The sequence below is a fragment of the Cherax quadricarinatus genome, chromosome 27 (genome assembly GCF_038502225.1).
Source record: "Cherax quadricarinatus isolate ZL_2023a chromosome 27, ASM3850222v1, whole genome shotgun sequence".
In the NCBI taxonomy this organism is placed as follows: Eukaryota; Metazoa; Arthropoda; class Malacostraca; order Decapoda; family Parastacidae; genus Cherax; species Cherax quadricarinatus.
Window position 1 is genome coordinate 20,722,973 of NC_091318.1, and position 22,012 is coordinate 20,744,984.

The window sequence follows — 22,012 nt, forward strand, 5'->3', positions numbered from 1 at the left end:
TGATCACATAATATCACAACATGAAAAACATCAACACAAGGAAAAAACACTACAGCACCAAGAAAATCAAGAACATCATAGAACATCAAGAACATCATAGAACATCAAGAGCATCATAGAACATCAAAGAACATCATAGACCATCAATAATATCATAGAACATCAAGAATATCATAGAACATCAAGAACATCACCATAGAACATCAAGAACATCATAGAACGCCAAGAATATCATAGAACATCAAGAACATGTGGCCAAGACTCTGCATTCACAGGATGAGAATCAGTAGACAAATCCTCTTAAGTGGGATCTCAATTTGTCAACATCAAGGACATCACATAACGTGCAACACACTGTGACTCGCACATCACATAATTCTCTGAGAAGCTAACACAACCCACGTTTATGATGGTGGCACAACATAAACACGAGGGTCAGAACGTTGGGTCATGTGTCAGGCCATATCCCGCCCTTATAAGTCTTCATGGTATTTCATTATTTTTATACTGAGGATATTTTGCACACACACATACACACACACACACACACACACACACACACACACACACACACACACACACACACACACACACACACACACACACACACACACACACACACACACGATTATAAACGATAACCAGCACGGATTCATGGAAGGCAAATTCTGTGTCACAAACCTTCTGGAGTTCTATGACAAAGTTACAGAAGTGCGACACGAGAGAGAGGGGTGGGTTGATTGCATTTTCTTGGACTACAGGAAGGCCTTCGACACAGTTCCTCGCAAGAGATTAGTGCAGAAGCTAGAGGATCAGGCGCGTATAACAGGAAGGGCACTGCAATGGATCAGAGAATACCTGACAGGGAGGCAACAACGAGTCATGGTACGGGATGAGGTATCACAGTGGGCACCTGTGACGAGCGGGGTCCCACAGGGGTCGGTCCTAGGACCAGTGCTATTTCTGGTATATGTGAATGCCATGATGGAAGGGATAGACTCAGAGGTGTCCCTGTTCGCAGATGATGTGAAGTTAATGAGGAGAATTAAATCAGATGAGGACCAGGCAGGACTTCAAAGAGACCTGGACAGGCTGGACACGTGGTCCAGCAACTGGCTTCTTGAATTCAACCCTGCCAAGTGCAAAGTCATGAAGATCGGAGAAGGGCAAAGAAGACCGCAGACAGAGTATAGACTAGGTGGCCAAGGACTGCAAACCTCGCTCAAGGAGAAAGATCTTGGAGTGACCATAACACCGAGCATGTCTCCGGAGGCACACATCACCCAGATAACTGCTGCAGCATACGGGCGCCTGGCAAACCTGAGAATAGCGTTCCGATACATTAGTAAGGAATCGTTCAAGACACTGTACACTGTGTACATCAGGCCCATACTGGAGTATGCAGCTACAGTTTGGAATCTACACCTTGTCAAACACGTCAAGAAATTAGAGAAAATGCTAAGGTTTGCAAGAAGGCTAGTTCCGGAGCTCAGGGGTATGTCCTACGAAGAAAGGTTGAGGGAAATCGGACTGACGACATTGGAGGACAGGCGGGTCAGGGGAGACATGATAACGACATACAAAATACTGCGTGAAATAGATAAGGTAGACAGAGACAGGTTGTTCCAGAGAGGGGACACAGAAACAAGGGGTCACAATTGGAAGCTGAAGACTCAGACGAGTTAGGAAGTATTTTTTCAGTCATAGAGCCGTCAGGAAGTGGAACAGCCTAACAAGTGATGTAGTGGAGGCAGGAACCATACATAGCTTTAAGACGAGGTATGACAAAGCTCTGGAAGAAGTGAGAGAGAGGACTTAGTAGCGATCAGTGAAGAGGAGGGCCAGGAGCTGTGTCTCGACCCCTGCAACCACAATTAGGTAAGTACACACATGCACACATATACAACAGGCCTAGTGTCTAATTGACATGTGCCTAGGACAAAATGGTGAATAACACACACACAAAATGGAATAGTCTGGAAAATGACGTAGTGGAGGCAGAATCCATACATAGCTTTAAGAAGAGGTATGATTAACCTCATGTAGCAGGGAGAGAGAGGACTTACTACCTACCAGTGAAGAGGCGGGGACAGGAACTATGACTAGACCAATGCATCCACAATTAGGTGAATTAGGTGACTACACACACACACACGAACAATATACTATATATATATATGTCGTGCCGAATAGGCAGAACTTGCTATCTTGGCTTAAATAGCAACGCTCATCTTGCCATATAGGACAAGTGAAAATTTGTGTATGCAATAATTTCGCCAAAATCATTTTGAACCTAACGAAAAAAATATATTTCACTGTGTTTGTTTAGTATTAAATTATTGTAAACAAATCTAAAATATATTTAGTTGGGTTAGGCTAAAATAAATTGTTCTTGTTATAATAAGGTTAGGTAAGTTTTCTAAGTTCCTTTTGGTGCAAAATTATAAATTTTTACATCAACATTAATGAAAAAAATATATATTTAAACGTATAAGAGAAAATTTAAGAAAGGACTTATTTTTAAATGAGTTCTTGCTAATTGACCAGTTTTACATATTCGGCACGACATATATATATATATATATATATATATATATATATATATATATATATATATATATATATATATATATATATATATATATATATATATATATATATATATATATACAGTATACTGTTCGTGGCTGACTTTTAAAGGTGATAACGAAAAAATATAATTAAAATGGAGCGTGTTTAGTTGAACTGTTGTAGATGAATTATTATAACAGGACTGTTGTAGTTGAATCGTTGTAGCTTCATTGATGTTTTGAATTGTGGCTGGTTTATCAGTGAATAAAACATCAAGAGCAGGAAATACAGCATACAGTGAGTGATGTATATCTCTCAGTGTATATACACTGAGTGATGTATATCTCTCAGTGTATATACACTGAGAATTTACTATAAGCTCTAGAGCAGGTATTGCAATGTTCTTGACTGGTGGTTAACAGGCGACGTGAAGCCTGACCCTCGTGTAGTAGATAGACTTTAAACCCCAGTAATTAACCAATGTTAGGAGTCAGTATGGTGGAGTGTGTGAGTGAAGAGGTGGTGATGTGATAGTGAACACGTGTGAGCTCCCAGTGCTACCCACGTGTGAGCTCACAGTGCTACCCACGTGTGAGCTCGCTCCCAGTGCTACCCACGTGTGAGCTTCCAGTGCTACCCACGTGTGAGCTCGCTCACAGTGCTACCCACGTGTGAGCTCACAGTGCTACCCACGTGTGAGCTCGCTCACAGTGCTACCCACGTGTGAGCTCCCAGTGCTACCCACGTGTGAGCTCGCTCACAGTGCTACCCACGTGTGAGCTCACAGTACTACCCACGTGTGAGCTTCCAGTGCTACCCACGTGTGAGCTCACAGTGCTACCCACGGGTGAGCTCCCAGTGCTACCCACGTGTGAGCTCCCAGTGCTACCCACGTGTGAGCTCACAGTGCTACCCACGTGTGAGCTCGCTCACAGTGCTACCCACGTGTGAGCTCCCAGTGCTACCCACGTGTGAGCTCGCTCACAGTGCTACCCACGTGTGAGCTCACAGTGCTACCCACGGGTGAGCTCCCAGTGCTACCCACGTGTGAGCTCACAGTGCTACCCACGTGTGAGCTCGCTCACAGTGCTACCCACGTGTGAGCTCCCAGTGCTACCCACGTGTGAGCTCCCAGTGCTACCCACGTGTGAGCTCCCAGTGCTCACACGAATACAATCAACAACTCTGGACCTGGGATCAAAAGTTAGGTAAGATTTATCAGGAAACAGAACAAGTGTTTCCTGACTAGGGTCCTAGTCCGATGATAATCCGCCGTTGGAGATTTTGGTCATCTGACCGAGGCCTTCCACTGGCTTACCGATGGAAGGTTTGAAGTTTATAAACAATCATTTGAAATTAAACTAATTTTTCACCAATATCCTGAGTCATGCTTTGGGAAAAACATAATTTTGAGACCCCAAGTTCCACCATGATAGATGCGGTAGCCGGATGTGTTTATCTTCTGCAGGGTAATGAAAGTTCGATGATTTTTTGGTCACGTGTGCAGAAAGTTCATACGTTTTATATTAAAGTGACGTCGGGGTTCACAACAAGAGGGGTTCATTAAGTTATACACTAATGATTTAAAGGTTTAATTAGTTAATGACCCTAGTGTAGGTAGATGGGTTTTTCAACGCAGATAAACCCACCAAATTTTGTGAGATAACCGCAAGAGACCAGCAGTTCCATGCAGGAACAAACAGTTTAATACTAACATGATTCGCTAATCATAAAAACACGACTGCAAACAAACCCGGGAACGGGTGGGGTTTGTACCCAAGAGTGGCGAGTCGTAATGTAGTCAACATGTAGCCAGCTGGCCGAGTGGCTGACATACTGGCCTGGAGTTTTACGGCTCACTCGCCATGGTTAGTTTAATGTTAGTTTAATGCTGGATCATCATATAAGCGCGGTGGCTTTGTTTCAGTACTATCATGTTCGAAGATAATGAGATTAAAACCGAAGTGAAAAATATAGGATAAAACTATTCTTAATGTTGATCTCAGTATGTTCCTCGAGCAACGATGCACCTTAGAAGTGGCTTGTTTCTCAATTTTCGAACTTAAATGTATTCAGTGGCTTGTAATGATCAGGGAACTGACTCCCCCTCCCCTGCCACGAGTTATCTTACTTCAAGATTCTGGTCTATTTTCTTAACGAATGGAATACCAAGAATGTCAAAATTCTAAACATCTCTATGTAAATTTAAGGGAGGTTCCTTGATATCGGCAAGGCGTTTTTGATCCAAAGAATTCCGCTTATCCTTCCCCTCCGAGATATCGAACCTGATTGCCTTGAATATCTATTAGTTAAGCGCTTCTTAAGTGGAAAGATATATCTTCATCCTGACTCTTTGTAATGTATCTTAATTACTGAAACAACCACTGTGAAAAAATAGTGAAATTCCAACCGCTTTCGTGATTTTTCGCATAATCGAGGAACTGTGATAATGTGAGAAATCATGTAAACGCTTGGAATTTCACTATTTTTTCCACAGTGGTTTCTGTGTATTGTGATATCACCTGTTTACTGTGATCTTATTACATTACTGAAATAAGTGGATTAACGAGTGTCATGCTTGTTTTCAGTGACTGTTTCTTGTTAATCACTGACATTCTACTTGTCAAGACTTTCTTTCTTGACCAGTGTAAGTGAACGCCACCATCTAGACTGTGGGACTGACTCCCTCGTCTTCTACTGTCTCTAGCTGCAAAACTCTCAGACACCTCTGTAGTGTAATGATGAAGCCACTGGTTGGCGAAACGTTTTCGTAATAAATCTCCCCTCACGGGAGGTTCTTTGATGCTGGTGAGGGGCTCTTAATCTAGGGAATTGGATCTATGCTCCGGTTCCCTGAATCGAATCTGAATACCTTCCAGTCCCTCCCCCCCCACATACGCTGTATAATCCTACGGGTTTAACGCTCCCTCATGATTATAATAATCAGAATAAATCTACCCAGGTATTGTACATTAACTTATCGGTATCGTATCCAAAACTGCTACTATCTTTATCAAGCCATTACGCCTTGACAAAGCTCTTGGAGAGCGAAACGTTGCCACAATAAAATGTCACATTTGTTGTACTCGTGTTCTCTTGCCTAACATATTGTCGGTTATTCTACCAACATTAATACCATCTTTCTCTTACTTTGAGTGTGGTAGTTGTGATACCTCGACTATAAACACTCTTATATTCTCGTCATATTCAGTGAGAAACAGGACTTCTCAGGAGGAAATGAGTTACAACGATGTATTTAAGTCAGGATTAAAAATGAAGTAGGAAAGTGGCACTTGTATGCTAAATAATGTAAATCTTAATCGAGGTGAAAGGGGGAAAAAACGATTTAAAATTCTAATTAGTAAAAATTTAAAGCAAGACAGCAGTGCATAATTGTTCGAAATAAGGGTAATATAATTCTTGGCTTCATATCACTTATTATTTATAAGTTCTCAGGTTATATTTCAAATTTGTGTAGAAAACAGTGTCAGGGACCCTAGACTGTTCAACTGCCTCCCAGCATACATAAGGGGGATTACCCTGGGTGTCTTCAAGAAGGTACTGGACAGGCACCTAAAGTACGTAACCAACCAGGCTGCAGTTCGTACGTCAGTTTGCGTGCGGCCAGCAGTAACAGCCTGGTTGATCAGACCCTGATCCACCACGAGGCCTGGTCTCAGACCAGGTCTGGGGGCGTTGACCCCCAAAACTCTCTCCAGGTATACTCCAGATATCTTTGGTTAGACCTCATTTAGTATGGTGCTCATTAGAGGATGAACACAAATACTCTCGAAAGTGTAGATGAATGGTTCAGAGAACCGACATGATGGTAAATTAGACACATGTGCAACTCTTGGGTATCTTTATTTACGTATGCCGTATTCTATTCAAGATTGATGGACTGAACACATCGACTCAAGGTTGAGGGACTGATTACCTCATTCTCCTCCTGTTCTTCAAGTTTCTCCTACGTATGGACTGATGAAGCCACTGTGTGGCGAAACGTTTCCTCAATAAAGATACCCAAGAGTTGCACATGTGTCTAATTTACCACCACTCTCGAAAGTACACAGAGAAGGACGAAGTTGATTATATATACCAGAAACAATTCCTGTGAAAATTGTCTGAAGGCCCTGAAACAATGAAATTGTACTCTTTTAAAAAAAAAAAATAACGTAGAACTAGGGGAGATATAACCGAAGTGTACAAACTATAAACGAATAAATAACTGTTGTTAGGTAAGACACGTATGCAACAGTTAGGTATCTTTATTTCGAAACGTTTCGCCTACACAGTAGGCTTCTTCAGTCGAGTACAGAAAAGTTGATAGAAGCAGAAGATACTTGAAGACGATGTAATCAGTCCATCATCCTTAAAGTTTTGAGGTGGTCAGTCCCTCAGTCTGGAGAAGAGCATTGTTTCAGACTTCGGAACAATGCTCTTCTCCAGACTGAGGGACTGACCACCTCAAAACTTTAAGGGTGATGGACTGATTACATCGTCTTCAAGTATCTTCTGCTTCTATCAACTTTTCTGTACTCGACTGAAGAAGCCTACTGTGTAGGCGAAACGTTTCGAAATAAAGATGCCTAATTGTTGCATATGCGTCTTACCTAACAACCTGTCGGTATTTTATACCATTTTAATGTTCGAGTAAATAACTGCGATGCAAATTGCATGATGAAAATAGCTAATGAAGACGGGATTCACAGCAATAGATGAAAGTTGGAGAAATTTAGATTTAGAAAGGATATTGGGAAGTACTGGATTGGCCATAGTTTCAGGAGTGTGTGACAAACTTCCAAGTAGCGTCACTGAGACAAGAACCTCGGGTAAACGAGTAGGTGTGGGTGGACTTGCCTAGCTTAGGTGGAAATAAATGGTATAAAATACCGACACAATGGAAATATAAACACACATGCAGTATAATGTGATCCTTTATTGACAACGTTTCGCCCACACAGTGGGCTTTTTCAAGTCACAAACAGGTCTGTTTGTGAAAGTTAAGACACATGTGCAACATCTGGATATCTTTATTGTAGACGTTTCGCCATCCAGTGGCTTTATCAATACAGATTCTAGGACATAATAGGAAGACAGTAGAACTATATACAAAAATAAAGATATCCAGATGTTGCACATGTGTCTTAACTTTCATATTGTCGGTATTTTATACCTTTCTTGCACAACTTGTCAGACACTGCAACATCATGGAATCTTGGTTCAGAGGACATCTACAAGACCTTCACGGCTGCTGCAACTAACCCATCTCTTTGGGAAGGACCTACTTCCACTGGGGAATCCCGCCTACCAGTGACTTTGCCCTCGTCTGCTGCCCGTCCCTATCCACTGACGCCTATATAACCGCCAGTCTTCTTGTCTTTGCTCCAGATTCTCCTCCACCACGATGCTGTGAACACTAACTCCAAGGCCGAGGGACTGATTACCTCATCTTTTGTATATAGTTCTACTGTCTTCCTATTATGTCCTAGAATCTGTATTGATAAAGCCACTGGATGGCGAAACGTCTACAATAAAGATATCCAGATGTTGCACATGTGTCTTAACTTTCACAAACAGACCTGTTTGTGACTTGAAAAAGCCCACTCTGTGGGCGAAACGTTGTCAATAAAGGATCACATTATACTGCATATGTGTTTATATTGCCTAGCATAGGTCAGTAAGCCTGCTGCAGTGCTTATCTCATTCCAGTGTTCTAATGGTTAACTTGGAAGGCAAAATACAAGAGGCTTTTAACTATTTTAATCCCCCCCCCCCCCAAAAAAAAATAACGTATGACTTGACCAAATCTTCACAACCCGTCCCACGCTCACTGGGACGGGTTGTATCAAATCATGAGGTGATATCTCAGCCTTATAAGCCGTCTGTTCTATTAATTCTACTGGAATAACCTCCAGGTAACCTCCAGGTATCCCTCGATGTGAGAAATCACGAACTTGGAATTTCACTATTTTTTTTCACTGTGATTATTTGTATACTGTGATCCTATTGCATGAACACGGAAATTACTTCCGACACCTTGATCAGCATTACTGTATCTTGTAGTAGCACGAATATCCAGATGTTCAAAGTCGTTCAACATTACACCTATGCAGGAAAGAGACGTTATTTGGTATATGACAGAATATATACCCTGAAGGGTGTATTTCTGTGTATATGCATCGAGTCTACTCTGATCTGTATTTTAGGAGTTAAACTATTCTTTGTCTGGTAGTAGAAATGTTAGGTTGAGACCTAATGATTCTAGTGTAGTCGATAGGCTTCAAAACCCCAGTCTAATGATGTATATATGATAAATCATACCACGGGTGGGGATTGAACTCGGGGCGAGTAAGTCGTAAAATTCTAGGCCAGGGCGTAAGCCACTGGTCCAGCTGGCTACAATAAGCCACTGGTCCAGCTGGCTACAATAAGATTCACCCAACTAGGTATATTGTTTGTAATCGTGTCAATACGATTTCGTTAAAGTGATGACTGCTTTGAGGGGACTAGGGGGGATATTCATCTGTAAAAACTTGCACTTATAGTCAGTGGTGGCCTGTGCTAACCTCTTTATGGTGTATAAATATACCTAGTTGGATGAATCTTATTGTAGGCAGCTGGCCCAGTGGCTTACGCGCTGGCCTGGAGTTTTACGACTCTTTCGCCACGAGTTTAATCCCCACCCGTGGTATGATTTATTATACATACATCATTAGACTGGGGTTTGAAGCCTATCGACTACACCAGAAGCATACAATACCCCGCCCGTGGCATGGTTTGTTTTGCAATCTTGTCATTACGATTTGTATAATGAAAACAACGTCCCACTTTCTCTCATTTTCTAAACTATTCTCATTCTCTCTTCTCTCTCTCTCTCTCTCTCTCTCTCTCTCTCTCTCTCTCTCTCTCTCTCTCTCTCTCTCTCTCTCTCTCTCTCTCCTTCCTCTTCGCTGACATGCCACAAGCAGTAGCATGCTGGTCACTGGATACCCTCTCCTAGGATCAAAGGCTTCTAATCCTACCTGAAGGAGTAGGAGGATCCAACACTATAAACACCCTTCACAATAGTCTCCCCATTACAGGCTTCAATGCCCCTTCACACCAGAGAGTCTTAATGAAGGGAACTCCAGTGCTCCACAGGGGTGATGTATACGCCGGTACTACGGGTACAGGGGTGATGTATACGCCGGTACTACGGGTACAGGGGTGATGTATACGCCGGTACTACGGGTACAGGGGTGATGTATACGCCGGTACTACGGGTACAGGGGTGATGTATACGCCGGTACTACGGGTACAGGGGTGATGTATACGCCGGTACTATGGGTACAGGGGTGATGTATACGCCGGTACTACGGGTACAGGGGTGATGTATACGCCGGTACTATGGGTACAGGGGTGATGTATACGCCGGTAATACGGGTACAGGGGTGATGTATACGCCGGTACTACGGGTACAGGGGTGATGTATACGCCGGTACAGATAGCTCTAGGTAAGAGAAAAAAAACGCCGGAGATTGTCAATATTTCTTGGGGTCATAAACCTCAGCGATCAGGTCTAAAAATACAGGAAATAAAGAAATTTATTAAATAAAACGACTGTGACTATTTGCCCAATAGCCGATAATGAAGCGCATTTGTTTCTTAATCGTTCGTTATTTTTTACATCCTTACTCAACACTAACCTAACGTATAACTTGGCCGCTATCTAGTTGCCCTGATAAAAGGTTTCTAGTCAAAAATCCACTACCTTGTCCTTATCCTGATGTTCGGTTATTGGTAAGATGAAGAATTCGCTGCTTTTTTTATCTGCTACTGAACCAGCGTTAATAAACAGAGACAAAAGGCATACGTGAGCTGTTAATCTTCGTTAAGCACTCTGGCCAAAACAAAAAGAAGTAACAGATAATAACGTTGTGCGTCCTCTCCCTAGCCAGGATCTTCCACACTCGGAAGCACTTTATCCACCCTCCTCTACAAAGTCCTCATAATTCCTCCAATTAATGTTTTTCACGTCCTGACGAAGAATTGCCAATTACTTTCTCTTCTCTTTTGATGCCGACACGGCGGAAAATCACGCGTGTTACGGGTCCCGACACCGGAGCAAATAGCCAGGGCGCTAATACCTCGAGGCGGAAAAACAATTGGACAATACTGAGACCGGGTTAGGCCAGATCATGGCAAATTATTCCCTTGAGAGGGACAACGGGGGTTGGAGGAGCTTAAAAGCGGGAAGCAGCTTGTTTAAGGCGATCATAGTCAGTGGCGGTTGGATTGTTGGGTTGTTTGCGCTTGTTCAGGACAACGGTGTGGCTTTCCAGGGAGTTTTCGAGGACTTAAGCGTGCATCTTTCTTGTAGGGTCACCTCTACCACAGTCAGCACAATATAAACATATCTCCCTTTTGTCCGTCAAATTAATACCTGCTAGACTGGTCTCCACTAAGTTGTAGCCTACATACCAGGCTGGATTTTTTCTTAATTCGTGAAGAGTGAGTCTGATATTCCTTTAAGCGAAGCGATACAGTAGTGCTTCATTATCCATTTGCTGCCACTTTCGTAGTGACACGAGCAGCTAGCTGTGGTGTCCCATCAACACTGTAGCTACAAGAGCAGAGAATTTTGATTTATTGTCGTGAAATGTTTTCAGTACCGATTCACATAAACGTGTATATGAATTAACATAATCATTACTTTCATATGGAGAGCGTTAAATCCCACACAGCGCCAGGGAAGTGATTTTTTTGGGGGTTAGCAATTTAATCCAAAGTTTGTGATCCAGTCACTTAGATCACAAGCACTTCGACGGTATCTAGGCACCTCCCTCAGAGTCCATTTATCTGAAAGATTTTTTTAAAGTAAAAGGACAAGTGCAACTAATGTGACATTTTATTGTGGCAACGTTTCGCTCTTCTGAGCCTATATATACCCTGTGTGTTCATGTACTGTTTGTAACGGCTTGATAAAGCTCCTGGAGAGCGAAACGTTGCCACAATAAAATATCACATTAGTTGCACTTGTGTCCTTTTACTCTACATATTGTCGGTAATTCTACCAACTTTATTATAAAGATTTTTTTGAAGTTGGTTCGTGTAGCATACAAAATTTTCGCAACTGTATTTATGTAATTTTCTGTGACAATTGTGTGTAATTTGCATGGGATCTCCCCGTCGGTTTATCCGGCACACTACTGAACCTCCAAATCGTCAAAATTTTAGCATTAAGTTTCGGCCTCTGAAGTGGCTAGTTTATTGTGCACTCCTCAAACCATACCCCCGGCCGGGATTGAACCCGCGGTCATAGTCTCAAAACTCCAGCCCGTCGCGTTAGCCCCCGGCCGGGGGTATGGTTTGTTTGCAATCGTGTCATTACGATTTCTCGAGTCGAGTCGTGCACTCCTCCATCCTGTGGACGATAGCGCAAAGGCATATGAATGCACAAATGGCCTAGGAAACAAGAGCCGAATTGATTAATAGGAGTACGTTTACAGATTATATCTTGTATAATCTGTAGACGTACTCCTGTTAAACTGTAGATTATACACCTACAGATTACACAGCATCTTATCTGTTGCGAGCAAATTTAGAATATATGCTTAATATGTCTGATATCTTATTTTCATTGATAAAATACCTTGGTATATCAAATGGGTTATAATGCTATTCATTAGTTTTCCTCAAGTTAGCGATCAAGCACATACAACAGTGATAAATTAGACACATGTGCAACTCTTGGGTATCTTTATTGAGGAAACGTTTCGCCACACAGTGGCTTCATCAGTCCATACGTAGGAGAAACTTGAAGAACAGGAGAAGAATGAGGTAATCAGTCCCTCAACCTTGAGTCGATGTGTTCAGTCCATCAATCTTGAATATTCAATCTTGGTATTCTATTCAAGATTGATGGACTGAACACATCTACTCAAGGTTGAGGGACTGATTGCCTCATTCTTCTCCTGTTCTTCAAGATTCTCCTTTGTATGGACTGATGAAGCCACTGTGTGGCGAAACGTTTCCTCAATAAAGATACCCAAGAGTTGCACATGTGTCTAATATATCAACATGTCGGTTCTGTGAACCATTCATCTACACATACAACAGTGTCTAGGATGAGGCTTTAAGAGATGAATTCATCTTCCCTGGAGAGGTAAAATACTCTTCTCCAGTGATTTAACTGCATGTTTTAACAACCCATTTGAATCTGTTTACTTAAAGATTTTTAGTGACACTTTACGGATAATTTCTTAATGTTTTAACACCAGTACAGTGTCAGTCTCAAGTTTAATCACTGATACTAAGAACATCAATTTTCTTCCTCGTTTACAAAATCTTGGTAGTTTTAGGACAGCCAAGAATAATTTTAAGGGCTTCATTTTGCATTCCCCTCAAGGAAGGTTCCTTGATGTTGGTGAGGGGCTCTTGATTTAGGGAATTGGATCTGTGCTCCAGTTCCCCGAATTAAGCCTGAATGCCTTCCACATCCCCCCCCCCCAGGCGCTGTATAATCCTCCGGGTTTAGCGCTTCCCCTTGATTATAATAATAATAATAACAATTCATTTTGCATTAGCTCTAAGGGCCAGAGAGAATTTTCTCCAGCTAACATTAACATTGGTGTAGCATAATCATTTACGGAGCTAATATAGGCTTTATACTGTGCGTCATTCTCGCTATTCTCACATCAACACCCTAGAATTGCAGCCAACAACAGCTCTGAGAACTTCAGCCTAGTTTTGTATTTTATATTCTGTTGAGTTATGATTGATTTAGTGAAGGGTGTATCTTCACCATGATATCTGTAAGATTTAATGTACCTGATGTTTAACCTTGTAAAAAAGATGGATGGGGCATGTCGTTTGTTAATATCGTAAGTCTTTGATAAAGATTTGACGAGACCTAATTGATACGTTAATATTACTTGAACTCCATTAAGAATGACGCTTATTTTGTTGTACCCTGTTGTATGGATCATGATGCCATCGGCATAGCTTATAGCTGTATGTTTAAGTGAGGTAGCTAGAGCATTAATAAGAACACTAAATAGCATGGGACTGAGAACTCTAGTTTTAAGTGGTTCGCCGGTATAGTTCCGGCCTGAGAACTCCCCCCTGCGGTGCACCCAGGGACATTTCCATGAGAACTCCTCCCTGTGGTGCACCCAGGGGACATTTCTTCACTTTTCAAACCCTGCTAGAAAACAGATAATCTATTTATTTATCCAACCGAGAAGGTTGACATCAAGATGCATTTTGGCTTGTTGATGCAAGATAACGGTTCTGTTTGTGATATATGCAAATATTAGATCAAGAAATGTGGTAAAATTCGAAGTTTGTGCAGTGAGAAACATTGGTAATATATTTCTGCACACTGTATCCTTTCATAAAACCATAGAGATGAGGTGAGTATTTGTCTGATTGTTAACTCATTCTTTCCAATGTTTTGCAGAGATAATTAGTTAAGGAGACTGGACTAAATGCGTCTAGATATTGCAACTTTGTACTGTAATAGGAACAATAAGAATAACTTAGAATAAACAGTGATAAAGGGTTATCAGGGACACCTGCCTTAAAGTTTCGAGGGAATTCTAATTTGTACCATCGTCTCCTGGGCAGTTGATCAACCTCTGTTTGATGCAATGTTTATCTTGTAGACAGTGAAGACATATTGTCTTAACTTTAAAGGGATGAACCGGTAAGCTAAAGGCACCAACAGTGAGTCATCATGTGACTATCACCCGCGTCAGGAAACACCCGTCCTGTTTCTTGACGAATCTTGACCTGACCTGACCTGTACACAGTGAAGGAACAATCACTCTTATCCATATTTTTGTCCACAAAATTAATCATTTTCAGCTTTCGAGGTTTATCTTAATATGAGATAGAAAAGTTTCGTGTCCGGAGGGTCCAGGAGCTGGAGATCAACACCTTCAAGTCACCTCCCTCCTTTCCAAGGGTAGTGCCACGATGCCTGTGGGGGAGTATGATCCAAAGAATTTGACCGATCTTCCCTTTCCTTGGAACAAACCTGATTGCCTACACACTCCAGTAACAATCCCAACCATCTTTCAAGTAGAAAACTCTATTGTTGAAGGTTTGAAGCCGATCGCAGGTCGCATTCTCAAGTTGGCCCACGTTGACTAAAACTGAGTTGTTTATATAACAGACCAGAGGCCACCTGTACATATTAATAGTGGCTTGAACCTTTCCCTAGTTGCGGTGACCCGTGGCCTGATGGCTAAAGCTCTCGCTTCACACGGCGAGCGTCCGGGTTCGATTCCCGGCGAGGGTAGAAACACTGGGCGTGTTTCTCTACACCGGTTGTCTATGTTCCCCGTCAGTAAAATGGGTACCTGGGTGTTAGTGGACTGGTGTGGGTCGCATCCCGGGGCAAAACTGACCTAATTCGCCCGAAATGCTCTGCATAACAAGCGGTTTTCTATATAGTAGTATGTCATTGATGTCATCTAGGCCTGTATACCTTGTACATGTACTTGTAGAAATAGATATTATATTATTATACACTGCAGCCTCGAAAATTTGAAATCGATCGGATGAGGCGTTCTCAAGTTATAAACGATAACTTTGGAGGGACAAACAAAATTTTGGGCAACAGCTGTTAGTTACCTCACCTCTGTCTGTCTGTCTCTCTCTGTCTCTGTCTGTCTCTGTTTGTCTCTCTCTCTGTATCTCTGTCTCTCTCTGTCTCTGTCTCTGCCTCTCTCTGTCTCTCTGTCTGTCTCTCTCTCTCTCTCTGCCTCGCTCTCTCTGTTAAGTCGTTAAATACATTTACAATTTTCTCCATTAAATTCAGTAAAATAACCGACACGCCTCATTCACAAAAACTGACGCAGTCTATACAACACTAACTTCACTGTTAAAATCAAGTATCTTGCATGCCATAATAATAATTCCAATGTTCTTTAATAATAATAACAACAATAAAACCTAGAATAATATCTAATGAGCAATATATAAAATTTGGTGTGAATACAATGGTAATACTAACGTGATGATTCATGTGTTAATTTTATAGACTCCTGATGTTATTTAAACTCGTTTAAGTGCACCCACTAAACTCATCCTTTCATGTATAAAGCACTCGAGAGCTTCCCGCCTGTATACCATACAATCGTCTCTGCATAAAAACTTGTAGAATCTCCAAGGCCTGGAGATGTGTGCTGACAGCCGTAGTATTTGCACTGCCCCGCTTCCTGGGGTGAAGAGGTGATCTTCGTGTCTGCCTGCCCGCTTCCCTGCACAAACACAAACCTCTCCCTCCAGAAATACCGTTCCTGTTGACAAATATTATTCAAGCGAGACAAACATGCCAAATAACACGAATGCTAATCCCTACTTGAAGAAATCTTAGGCCGTAATCCCCCCCCCTCCCCCAGTCCACATAACCAGACCTCTGGCCAATGAATACTCGGTTCGAGGAGGGTCCTGGTTTGTGAGTGGCGGAGAGCTGGCGGCGCAAGTGGTGGTCCCCCGTGTTTATGCGGAGGATCGGATCGTCTGGGTGGACATTTCTAAACGTTTTCTATTCTTATGCCATAATTGTTTCCTGCTCTCTTTTGTGTGGCCGCCTTCCTGTGAGGTCCAACTCACCGGACTACAATAACAACGACAGCGGAGACGCTGCTTTTAACACGAGTAATGTTGCGCCGTTTATTACAGCAGCCAGCACCAGGGAACAATAACATTTACTCCATTACAAAAGTCAGACTGCAACGTGCGTGTGTGTACTCGCCTATTTGTGGTTGCAGGGGTCGATTCACAGCTCCTGGCCCCGCCTCTTCCCTGATTGCTACTAGGTCCTCTCTCTCCCTGCCCCATGAGCTCTATCATACCTCGCCTTAAAACTATGTATGGTTCCCGCCTCCACTACGTCACTTTCTAGGCTATTCCATGGCCTGACTACTCTATGACTGAAGAAATACTTCCTAACATCCCTTTGATTCATCTGAGTCTTCAACTTCCAATTGTGACCTCTTGTGTCTGTGTCCCATCTCTGGAACATCCCGTCTTTATCCACCTCGTCTATTCCGCGCAGTATTTTATATGTCGTTATCATGTCTCCCCTGACCCTCCTGTCCTCCAGTGTCGTCAGGCCGATTTCCCTCAACCTTTCTTCGTAGGACAATCCCCGTAGCTCTGGGACTAGTCTTGTTGCAAACCTTTGCAATTTCTCTAATTTCTTGACGTGCTTGACTAGGTGTGGATTCCAAACTGGTGCTGCATACTCCAGTATGGGCCTGACGTAAATGGTATACAGAGTCTTAAACGAATCCTTACTGAGGTATCGGAATGCTATCCGTAGGTTTGCCAGGCGCCCATATGCTGCAGCAGTTATCTGATTGATGTGCGCCTCAGGAGATATGCTCAGTGTTATGCTCACCCCAAGATCTTTTTCCTTGAGTGAGGTTGGCCATCTAAACTATTTTGTGTGTGTGCGCGCGCGCGTGTGTGTGTGTGCGTGCGTGTGTACGCACTCATGCACGCACTAGTCCAACAGCCACTTGCTTGCATGTGCTTCTTGTGGAGTGCGGCTGACTGCAGGGAACATTTAAACTGTTTGCCCACGACTTTTGTCTCTTACCCGGGTTGATGAATGAGACACCTGCGCGACACTTGCTTATCTTTATTGGGGAAACGCTTCTCCAATCAATAGCTTCATCAATCCAATACAGAGAAAAAAAAGGTAGATGGTGTGAAGAGGACGATCGAGGTAAGTTTTCTCAGCCTAGAGAGGATGTGCTGAGTCCATCAGACTTGATATAAGAGCCTCAAGGCTTAAACGAAACTAAGAGAGCCTTGTCACACTGACACTTTAATGCTGAAATAAACTGAACCTGTTTATTTTTTTTTGTGTGTGTGACATTCGTTTGTTGCTCCAATTAGGTTTTTGTTAGTTGTTGTGTTTTCTTTGTTATGGCTAACAGCGCTGAGTGATCTACGAAGGTCAGTTTATATTTCAAACCTCACAAGTTCCTTCCTGCAGGTGTTATTCAGTCCTACCTTCACTTGGACGATATGAGCTCAGCGAGACGAGGTCAGTGACCACTAGAGACCCAGTGAGATGAACCCAGGGACCACTAGAAACCCAGTGAGATGAAGCCAAGGTCAGTTATCATGGCGACTATTTACGCCTGGTACGTGCCATAAAATAATAAAGATTGTGAAGCCAATAATGGCAGATTACACTAACTTTGCTGGTGCTATCTACCGCCCTGTAACAGTGCTGTAATCTACGACAGACTTGTTGGCCGTGTGCGCGCGCGCCAGCCTGTGTACTCCTCAACATGTCTGCGGGTTGAGCTCCATCTCTTGGGCATTCCTCGAATTTTCGTTTGACTCTCATGTGAAGTCGGATTGTCGTTGTCCAACTTATACCACTATTTATACCTTGATGCTGGTAAAGGGTTCTTGATTAAACCTCTTATTTCCATGGCGTTATGTGGCCTCTGCGAATTAGTTATAGGAATTATAAATAAGTTTACATTAAATTCTTTGTAAAATCTTCATGAGTCGTCTGGATGTTTGGAACTCGTATCCCTATTGCTTGTGATGAATTAGTAACTATTTTACCGTCTCCCTGGCACCGAATATTCTGTATACTTCTCATGGCTGTGTTCCTCCACAGTCATGTGATTTGACTAATAGAGTAATTCCTGGGATGAATTTCCTGCAAGGCGAGGCATATGGGTGAGCATCCTTGCACGTTCCAGGAGTGGTGAGGTCATTACCGGCATGAGGTGTTGGAGTGATGTTAGTGCATGATAGGCTCTCATGAAATGAAGATGCTACATAATTCTGCCTCAGTTTTCGTGGGAACATACATAAGAACTAGAGAATGAGAAACACTAACAGGTCTTCTGGTTCATGCTAACAGATAAGCAATAAGGTATTTAGACATCGACTGGACAAGGTTTTTTGGACTTACCAATGGTAGAGTATAGCGACAGCATGTAAATAGGACACACAATAAGGGTTAGGACATTTTTTATGAAGGTGTTTGGTTCAGAAGGAACTTTAGCAGTGAATTAAGTCCCTTATGGACGAAAAGCCTTCACAATCAAATGCCATAATCCGCATTGTGTATCATATTTACAAGGGTTTTCGGGCCTCTGGAGTGTTTTGACTGTATATCCACGGTGTCGGCTTCTTCGACCAAGTCAAGTTTTCAATTCCGCGGCGTCTCTAGGGACCTCGAGGAATTTAAATTTCTTTTCCACAAATTTTAATTAATGCTATGTTTACTTTTTGTCTGTTGATGTGTATAGATGTATTTAACTGTTTATTGTCGACAGCGCTGAATAGTCTTACAGGTCGAAGCGTTTTGTGAATCTCACAACTATTTAACCTACATTTGTCGCTCCTCTTCACCTAGGAGTAAATAGGCTACTGGGGGTTTAGTTGACTGTTGTGGACGGCACCTTTGCGTGGAGTTAGTGATGTACCTCAGTTATGCAGTTCTTAGCTTGCGGCTTCAACTGTATAAAAAAAAACCTTGGTTAAAGATTTCAGTTTAAAGAGCGATGCTCATTATGAAAGATATATTTTTTAATGAAATCTGTCTGTTTTATTACTTATATTGTTCTTAGACTTTCATATTTATCAATCACACCTGCATTGTAAACTCACTTGTTTACATCGCGATTTATTAGTCAAAATTAATTTTTGTTTGGCCCCTGAAGTAGTAAGATTTTTCTTGTGTTGTAATTTGAGATTACAACATAAGCTTCAGGCTACCTCCTTCATGTCAACAGTCTTATTCATACCTAAGGTCAATCTCGTACATTAGAAGTCACTCCCGGTGTCCTAGGTCACTCCCAATGACCTGTGGTCACCCCTAAGGTCATTCTCCAGTCTTACACTCTATCATTCCATTACATCCATCCCGCCTCAGCCTCCAGGAAGGCCCAGAACATAAAACCGCTTCTCATGAACCAGTCGCGCCGCCCCAGATGCCTCTGTGTATGTGTAAGTAAACGTCTCTGATGGTAAATATTTTCTCGCCGCCAAATAAAACCCCTTTAGTCAGCCCTTTCATCTGGCGCCGCCAGCTTCTCGTTTTCTCCCGTGTTTACGAAACAGATTTATCCTTCCGCTGGCAACTTCATATCCTGAATTGAGATATTTTTTAATGTTTTGTAGTTACCCATCGTCCGCATCCACAGGCTGGATGAAAAGTGCACACAAAAACTAGCCATCATAATCCACAGGTTAGATATGGGGTGGAAATAAGTCACTCTGTCTGACTTTTTTGGGTTATCCCAGGTTCTCTACACATATGCTGCTATGTATGATAATTCTATGTAACTGTATTTGTGTATACCTGAATAAATTTACTTACTTACAACATCTAGTCCAGTAGCTTGGATGGTAGCGCACTCACTGAGGTCCGTGGTTCGATCCATGGGTCGGGTTGAAACATTATGGTGTTTCCTTAAGGCACCTGCTGTCCATGTTCACCTAGCAGTAAAATAGGTACTTGGGTGTTAGCCGACTGGTGTTGGGTCACATCCTTGGAATAAAATTGACCTAATTTTCCCGAAATGCTCTGCATGACAAGGTATTTTCTATATAGTATGTCAGCGATGTAGCTAAGTCTGAATACGTTGTACATGTACTTGTAGAAATAAATTATTATTATTAGTCTCGTCCACGGGATGGATAAGAGATGTATACTAGATTAGCCGGACTTGAGTCCTGGAGGTGGAAATTATCCTGCAGTTTGAAGGAGAACCTTCAAAACTAGGGAGGTCAAGCCCATGATGACACTCTTCAGGTCACTTGTTCTATCTAGGCTGGAAAATTGCTGCACACTAACAGCACCTTTCAAGGCAGGTGAAATTGCTGATCTAGAAAATGTACAGAGAGCCTTCACGGCGCGCATAACGGAGATAAAACACCTCAATTACTGGGAGCGCTTGAGGTTCCTGAACCTGTATTCCCTGGAACGCAGGCGGGAGAGATACATGATTATATACACCTTGAAAATCCTAGAGGGACTAGTACCGAACTTGCACACGAAAATCACTCACTACGAAAGCAAAAGACTTGGCAGACGATGCAACATCCCCCCAATGAAAAGCAGGGGTGTCACTAGCACGTTAAGAGACCATACAATAAGTGTCAGGGGCCCGAGACTGTTCAACTGCCTCCCAGCATACATAAGGGGGATTACCAACAGACCCCTGGCAGTCTTCAAGCTGGCACTGGACAAGCACCTAAAGTCAGTTCCGGATCAGCCGGGCTGTAGCTCGTATGTTGGTTTGCGTGCAGCCAGCAGCAACAGCCTGGTTGATCAGGCTCTGATCCACCAGGAGGCCTGGTCACAGACCGGGCCGCGGGGGCTTTGACCCCCGGAACTCCAGGTAAACTCCAGGGATCGAGGGATGAGAAAGGAAGTGTAGTTTATAGTTTCACTTGAGCTATGATGCCAGCACACTCCTTTGCAAGATATCTACTGAATGAGTGATGGTAAATGCGTTTCCTTTCTTTGGGTGACCCTACCTAGGTGGGAGACGGCCTGTCTATTGTAGATTCCTAGATGCATTCTTGGCAAAATAAAAATCCTGATCTTTGTTTTAATATTTAACAGTTGTTACTGTAGCATCAGCAGTGGTGGTGCTGCCTAGTACGTGAACTAGGCCTCCGTCTAGGCCGTCAGAATTTTGGAGCTGTGAAAAACAGGCTCATTTTTTTCGTTTTGTCACCGTTTTGATTTTCCTTAAGCCGAACTTTTCGAAGAAATATATAAAGAAAACTGAAAACTATACAGGAAATAAAAGAAATTATGATCACTTAAATATTTTTCTCGTTTTTAATAAGTCAATAATTAAAAATACATCAAAAACATATAGTCAGTAAATTGGTTAGGGGGAAATTGGTGGGGGGGGGGATGGAGGTCCAAAATTGTTCATGTATAGAGACTAATACTCGCTGCCGAGGCTATTACTAACACCTTGACTGATCACAGATCTGGCTGTACTTAGCGGATGGAGGATCGAAGCTCCAAACTGAATGACCCACATGGGTTTAGTATTTTTATATAAAAAAATGAAAAAAAGGCACTGTATTAATCCCATATCAAAAAAATCTTCCTGCCAATAATAGTGAAGGAAAGACTCGTGTTGCAGAAGCTGCTTTTATTGCCTCAACGTATCGCCCTCTGTAGAGCTAGAAATGTGAAACGTGCTTGGCAGAACATTTTTTTAACTGGGAACTCCTGAGTGTTTGAGCCCCCATAAGTCTCAGGGGAAACAATGGGAGGGAAACTTAATATTCTTAAGGACCCCTGAGAGTCATGGGGCTCTTAACACGAGCGAGTCTTACAAACCCATACTAGAGTTTTAGAAGACCCTTATTGGTGTCTTAGAAACACTTAGCCTAGTCTCAGGGACAGGTACCAGGAGGTAGGAACCCTTACTAGAGACGG

At 42.5% G+C, this 22,012-nt stretch overlaps 1 long non-coding RNA gene across 2 annotated transcripts in view; it reads left to right on the top strand.

Annotated features, from left to right (window-relative positions):
- The first annotated feature begins 3,086 nt into the window (after nt 1-3,086).
- LOC138853302 (uncharacterized) overlaps nt 3,087-22,012 on the top strand; it is an 81,231-nt gene continuing 62,305 nt past the window's right edge. For both annotated transcript variants that reach the window (XR_011392509.1, XR_011392510.1), the window contains exon 1: nt 3,087-3,779. This is a non-coding gene — a long non-coding RNA (uncharacterized lncRNA). The remainder of the gene's footprint in view (nt 3,780-22,012) is intronic.